Raw genomic sequence first — 7,190 nt, 5'->3', positions numbered from 1 at the left:
AATATAACTTGATTAAAGCTTAAATCTGAACTAGCACTGAAATCAGGAAATAATATTTAATAATAAGGTTATTTCCTAATAGTATTACTTTGTCTAAAGATAAAATACTTTCTTTGAAAAGATTAATGTTGTGTTTATTTTGGCTTACATTTTCTTTCATTAATTTTTGGTCTCTGGTTAGTGTATCTCATAGTCATTTATTTTAAATCATCCCTCAAATAGTAAATAATAAATTGTTTTAAGATTTATAGTCTATATGTTGGGATTGAATCATAATTTGCAGCTCTTTTCCTGTTTCAATGAAATGTAAGCAGCATTTAACATTTCTATTACATTTTAATTTTTGGCTTTCTCTAACATAAATGGACCAAGTAAACTTACCATTAATGATTTATATTTTTAGCCTCATTATTTTTGCTCTTTTTAAAAAATCTCTATTCCTCATTTCAACTTGTCAGTTCCAGGCATCCTCATAAAGCATAATTCAACTCTTTTCTCATGCAGCAAGTCTTCAAAGAACGTTCCAGGTCAAACCTTCCTGGCTCAAAAACTCATCTAACACTGGATCATGGGTTGCTTTGTGATACTGGTTTTTGTTGTTGTTGTTGTCTTATGATTGAGTGTTCCACTATTTTCTCCTCAATTCAACTGTAAATTCCCTGAAATCAAGGAGTGAGTTAGTATAGCCAAATATTTAGCACCGCGGACTCTTTAACTCAAGTAATTGCTTTGGGTGAATCCCTGCTCTGCCACTATTTCCCTGTGGGCATCTGACTCAACATCTCTAAGTAGTTTATTCTTCTCCCTAGAAATACTCTTCAATAAGTGTCCGCTCTTCTGCTTTTTAATAGTGATATTATTTATATAGCACATTAGCAATTTATTGGGTTTAATCCTTATGATATTCTATTAATATATGTTATTTTCCTCACTTTATAGATGAAGACCTTGTTGCTTAAAGAAACTGAGAACTTACATGGAGATATTTGTGACATTGTGAGAAGTGGAGTCAGGGCTTGAACCCAAGGCCATTCACCCATAGCACAGTACTTTGCATGCAGACTATACTGAAGTAGGTGATTGATGAGTTGTCTCTTGATTGAAATCTTTTCCTACTTGGGCTTTCTTACTTGAAGACAACTGTTAATTTCTTTGGAGTTTCTCCCTGTTCATTTCCCTTCAAACTTCCCCACTTCTCACCTCAAGAACTTTAAGAACGGGAGAGGATTAATTATGTATTAACTACCATTTCACTTAAGTCTAATCAGAGTTTGAAATTTCCTGCTTGACTTGCTAAGTCAGTCTATTTATTTTGTGCTTTCCAACCTCATCTTCTCTTGATCACCTTTCTGTGACTGCATAGCTGAGTCACTCTTTCATGTTCGCTGCTCCATTGCTCACTTCCTTTCTTCCCCTCAAGCCATTACATCTGTCCTTCCTTACAAAATATGTTTCTTGTTGGTTGAATCTGTTTTTAATTCAAGTCTTCAATCATCCTTCATTGCTTGGAGTACTTACAGCTTGTCCAAAAGCCTATTTGTAATTTTATCCCTTTACTTTAGATTTCTTCTTCTCTTTCTTTTTTTCTTTCTAGGACTCTTGTTTTATAGATCTTCTTATGGTATTATTTCTTTATCTATTGCTTGTTCAAAGTTTACTATTTTTCTCTGCTCATTATAGCAGAATGAATTGGAATTTATCTGTTAATAATCACACCTCTGTCGTTAGACCTCACTCTAGAATTATACTATATACATTGAATTAAAAAAAACAAACACTTACCTCTGCCTCTTCTTCTAAATCTAAATTTAAAAACCTAGGGTTTTGTTGTCTTTTAAAAATGATGGAGTTTCAGGAGTAGGTAAAATTTAGGTAAGATAAAAATTTCTATGAAAACTTGGTTATACTAAAAATCTGCTCATTTAGTATAAATTCAGTGTCTGTAAAAGACCTGAATTTCTTTTTCTCTGTGTTGATATAAAAAGCTTGTGATACTGCCTAGCTCTGTATCCTAATTGCTTTCTTTCTCATGGTAGCATTCAATTGATGTTATGATCCCAGGTAACTCAACTTCTTGGGTTAAAGGATTTTCCCTATCAGGGTTTGACTATCAGGCCTCTGAGAGCCTAAAGAGCAAAACTCCATATTCTCACATTTACAAGCAAATGTCTTATTTCAGATTTCCAATAATAACACAGATTCTGCATTACCCTTGGAAAGGCCCAAGACTAGTGAGCAACACCTAATTCTGCTGAAGTAAGAATACCTTTATAGTGTTAGAGCCTCCAGAAATTACCTTACCTCTTGATTTTAAGGAATCTTAATTTGACAACTGTTGTTGTCTTATACTTTATAAAACTCTGCTATGCTTATAAATTAGCTCAAGGAAGTCTAACGTATCTAGAGTTTGGCTCCCTGTATCAAGAATTACCGTATTTGTTTTTTCCACTCCTTCCTGATCAAGGGTATCTGGAGTTTCAGGCCAGTCTTTTGCTATGAGACAAATTCTAGTCCTGAGCTAAACATACAGGGAGCCCAACACTCACAGACTCCTCAGTTCAATAATAAACACCATTTTTACTGTTGATTACCCATGCATATTGCTCAAAGTCATCTAATGGGAAGCTGTTCCCTGACTGCTAAGCTCATTGGCTTGAGTTTCTGATCTTGTATTGCCCAGAATGTCTAATCTTTGATCTCTGTCTTCCAGCATAGCTTCAAACCCTTTCAGATGTCACAACTACCTAATTTGTAATCAGGGTCCAAGGTACCTGTCTATTCTGGCCTGCCTTTGTTACTTTTCTTGACTTGGGTCTTTGCCTGACTAGATCTTCAGTCACAGCCTTAATATTTACTTTTTTTTTTTTTTTTTTTTTTTTTGCATTTTTCTGAAGCTGGAAACAGGGAGGCAGTTAGACAGACTCCCACATGCGCCCAACCGGGATCCACCCGGCACGCCCACCAGGGGGCGATGCTCTGCCCCTCTGGGGTGTCGCTCTGTTGCATCCAGAGCCATTCTAGCGCCTGAGGCAGAGGTCACAGAACCATCCTCAGCACCCGGGCCATCTTTGCTCCAATGGAGCCTCGGCTGCGGCAGGGGAAGAGAGAGACAGAGAGGAAGGAGAGGGGGAGGAGTGGAGAAGCAGATGGGCGCTTCTCCTGTGTGCCCTGGCCGGGAATCAAACCCAGGACTCCTGCACGCCAGGCCAACGCTCTACCACTGAGCCAACCGGCCAGGACCTATTTACTTTTTTATAGCTCCAGTCCTAATTCTGTTCCTGCATTCTCCATCCGTTTTTGTTTTGAACTGAGCTCTGGTTAAATGCCCTAGTCATTTTACAACTTGCACATTATGTTTAAGAATATTATTTTTCTCAATTCACTGCCTTTGTAGTTTAATCAAATATAACACCAAGTAGTCAATCAAAAGAATGATGACTGCCCGTACTTATTATGAATTAATACATTAAGTAATCTATAATTATGAAATGGTAACATAATTATTGAAATTTTCATTCAAGAAATGAGTCAGAATGGTTTAGTCTCACTATACTAGTAACTCAGCCTTATTTTTTATTTTTAATTTTTTTTACAGAGACAGAGAGAGAATCAGAGAGAGGGACAGACAGACAGGAATGGAGAGAGATGAGAAGCATCAATCATCAGTTTTTCGTTGCAACACCTTAGTTATTCATTGACTGCTTTCTCTTACGTGCCTTGACCGTGGACCTTCAGCAGACCGAGTGACCCCTTGCTTAAGCCAGTGACCTTGGGTCCAAGCTGGTGAGCTTTGTTCAAACCAGATGAGCCCACACTCAAGCTGGCGACCTCGGGGTCTCGAACCTGGTTCCTCCGCATCCCAGTCCCATGCTCTATGCACTGCGCCACCGCCTGGTCAGGCTAACTCAGCCTTTAAGCAGATCTTGCTAAAGCCAATTTATTTTTAGTTATGTTAAAAAGAGCCCTGGAGCCTGACCAGGTGGTGGTGCAGAGGATAGAGTGTTGGACTGGGTTGCCGAGGACCCAGGTTTGAGACCCCGAGGTCGCAAGCTTGAGCGCGGGCTTATCTGGTTTGAGCAAAGCTCACCAACTTAGACCCAAGGTCGCTGGCTTGAGCAAGGGGTCACTCGGTCTGCTGAAGTCCCGTGGTCAAGGCACATATGAGAAAGCAATGCGCAACGAGAAACTAATGATTGATGCTTCTCATCTCTCCATTTCTGTCTGTCTGTCCCTGTCTATCCCTCTCTCTGACTCTCTGTCTCTGTAAAAAAAAAAAAAAGAGCCCTGGCCAAAGGACTCAGTGGATAACGTGTCAACCCAGTGCACCAGAGGTTGTGGGTTTGATCTCTGGTCAGGGCACATAAGAGAAGCAATCAATGAGTACACAACTAAATGGAACAACTAAGTGAAACAATGAGTTGGTGCTTTTTTCTCTCCCTTTCCCTCTCTCTCTCTCAAATCAATGAAAAACTTAAAAAGGTCAAGTGATAATAATTTTCAGTACAATAGTGAAGCATTTGCTCCTCTTTAAATATAGAAATGCCCTGACAGAGACTTATTTATATGTATATGAATAAATTAGCATGGGAAACAATACAAAGAAGGTTGATAAATGTTCATTGAATAAATAAATGAATGATTCAACTAACCATTTAACCAGAAACATGACATGTTGCTAGACCTGATTATTTTATTCACTCAAATATATATGGTTCCTTTCCTCAGAGTTATAATGGAGTTTAATTACTGGCCAATTGATTACAAAAATGATTTTAAAAACTCATGCATGATTGGAATTCATGTGTTGTTTTACTTCTCAGAACAAGTCTGAGGAAGTTTTTTCATTTAATATGTTTGCTGCATTTTTTTTGTACCAATAAGTAGTAAGTTCAGGTATTCATTATTCAATATCAGATATAACTATCAATTCATTGCCATTCAACACCTTATAAATAGTGTACAAAGTGTTTATCTACAATGAGACTTTTAGTAGGAAATTCATGCTAGATAGGTGTATGGCCAGTGGCCACCACCATCGTGGCCATGCAGGTTCACATTGGATTCGGGCAGATGGTAAAGAAACAGTGGAGTCAAAAAATGATAGGCCATTCCTTTATTAAAGTCTTGCACTGGCCGACAAGCAAACACACAGGGAAAACACTTCTCTTTTCATTCAGAGCTCCCAAAGCCCTGACACATTCTCCAGTTCCACAACCAGGGGAATCTTCTCCGGTTTCTCCTAGAATCAAAGGCCCCACCAGTCTCAGCAAAGCTCCCAAAGCCCCTCACCTCTGGTTCCCCATCTGCACACCTTCTCTTTCCCTGCCAACATGGTTTCTCTCTTCAGCACTCTGCATTCTCTCTGATTTTACTCTGCAAATATGATTTCTTTTTTCCTTCTCCTTCTCCTTCTCTCTCTCTCTGCAAAACTTCTGGCTGGGGCCACAAAGACCCCTCCTCTAGCAAACATTAGTGAAACAATGGCCCTTCCCAAGCAGGAAGGTAATTTGCAATTTCACAGACCACTGTACCTGGCACTGCCCAGCCCCCAATGCAAACAAAAGCAAGCAAACATAAAAATTATATTTTACAAACTTATCTGACCAACAACAGGGATCTTAGTTTTTGGCACTGATGTCCAAGAAAATTAGCTGGTGCAATAATCATGTATCCAATATGGTATGTTCAGTTGCCAGTAACAGAAACCCAAAATTACGATGGTTTAAATTAGAAAGAAATATATTTACCTCTCAAATAAATTTCCAAAATGGGCAATGCAATGCTGTAGGGGAGATCTGTTTCACAAAGTCCTGGGGAACCAGATTTCTACTATCTTATTCTGCCATTCATAGATTTCCATTCCCAACAATAATAATGATCCTGACTGGAAGCTCCACCCACATTCTAAAAGGCAGGAAGGGAATAAGGGACCAAGAAAGGAGCAAAAGGTGTGGGCCAGCTATTTTTTTTTTTGTATTTTTCTGAAGCTGGAAACCGGGAGAGACAGTCAGACAGACTCCCGCATGCGCCCGACCGGGATCCACCCGGCACGCCCACCAGGGGGCGACGCTCTGTCCCTGGGCGGGGGAGGTCGCTCTGTTGCGACCAGAGCCACTCTAGCGCCTGGGGCAGAGGCCAAGGAGCCATCCCCAGCGCCCGGGCCATCTTTGCTCCAATGGAGCCTTGGCTGCGGGAGGGGAAGAGAGAGACAGAGAGGAAGGAGGGGGCGGGGGTGGAGAAGCAAATGGGTGCTTCTCCTATGTGCCCTGGCCGGGAATCGAACCCGGGTCCCCCGCACGCCAGGCCGACGCTCTACCGCTGAGCCAACTGGCCAGGGCTGGGCCAGCTATTTTTAAAGAAAGATTGTGCTTACATGTTATTGGTTAGAATTCAGTCATAACGTCACATTGAGCTACAAGATAGACCAGGAAATGTAGTTCAGATTCTGGGCATCTATGTGTCCAAATAAGATGTCAGAAGTTCTATTATGGAAGAAGGGGAGAAGGACTATTGAGAGGCAATGGGTCACTACCACCATATATAAGTTAGCTTAGGGTGAAGATGCTCTGAAAATAAAGATGAAAGATTTAATTACTTTGATTAGTCATTGAAGAATATTGTAAGGTAGTCACTGTAAATTTTTAATATAAAAATTGCAATGTATTTACATATTATAATTTACTATGTGTATCTAGTCAACTTCCCAATTAAAAAAATATTTGAGATAAGGCATGGAAAAAATAAGTAAATAGTAGAAGTTAAACATTAGTCATCATTTTTAATTGTCTATTTACCAAACCAGGTTAAGTATAAAGAACATGAATTGCTCAAAATTATCTGAAATTAAAATAAAATTCCTTAGTAAAGTAGCACTTTGGTAATTTTATATTTCCTACATTATTGCTTTGCAGGTTAGAGAAGAAAAAGAGAACAGGGCACTTGAATAAAACAAATCAGATGAACTAGAAGTCCTGCTGAGCATCATTTATCGGAGGGTTGGGGCCAGCTGGATTAGAATGAAGGAGAATTGGCCCTGGCTGGTTGGCTCAGTGGTGGAGTGTCGGCCTGGCGAGCGGAAGTCCCGGGTTTGATTCCTGGCCAGGGCACACAGGAGAAGCACCCATCTGCTTCTCCACCCCTCCCCCTCTCCTTCCTCTCTGTCTCTCTCTTCCCCTCCCGCAGCCAAGGCT

Source organism: Saccopteryx leptura, chromosome 2 (assembly GCF_036850995.1).
Source record: "Saccopteryx leptura isolate mSacLep1 chromosome 2, mSacLep1_pri_phased_curated, whole genome shotgun sequence".
NCBI classification, from domain to species: Eukaryota; Metazoa; Chordata; class Mammalia; order Chiroptera; family Emballonuridae; genus Saccopteryx; species Saccopteryx leptura.
The sequence above is the reverse complement of the archived record's forward strand: the minus strand, read 5'-3'. Positions refer to the sequence as shown.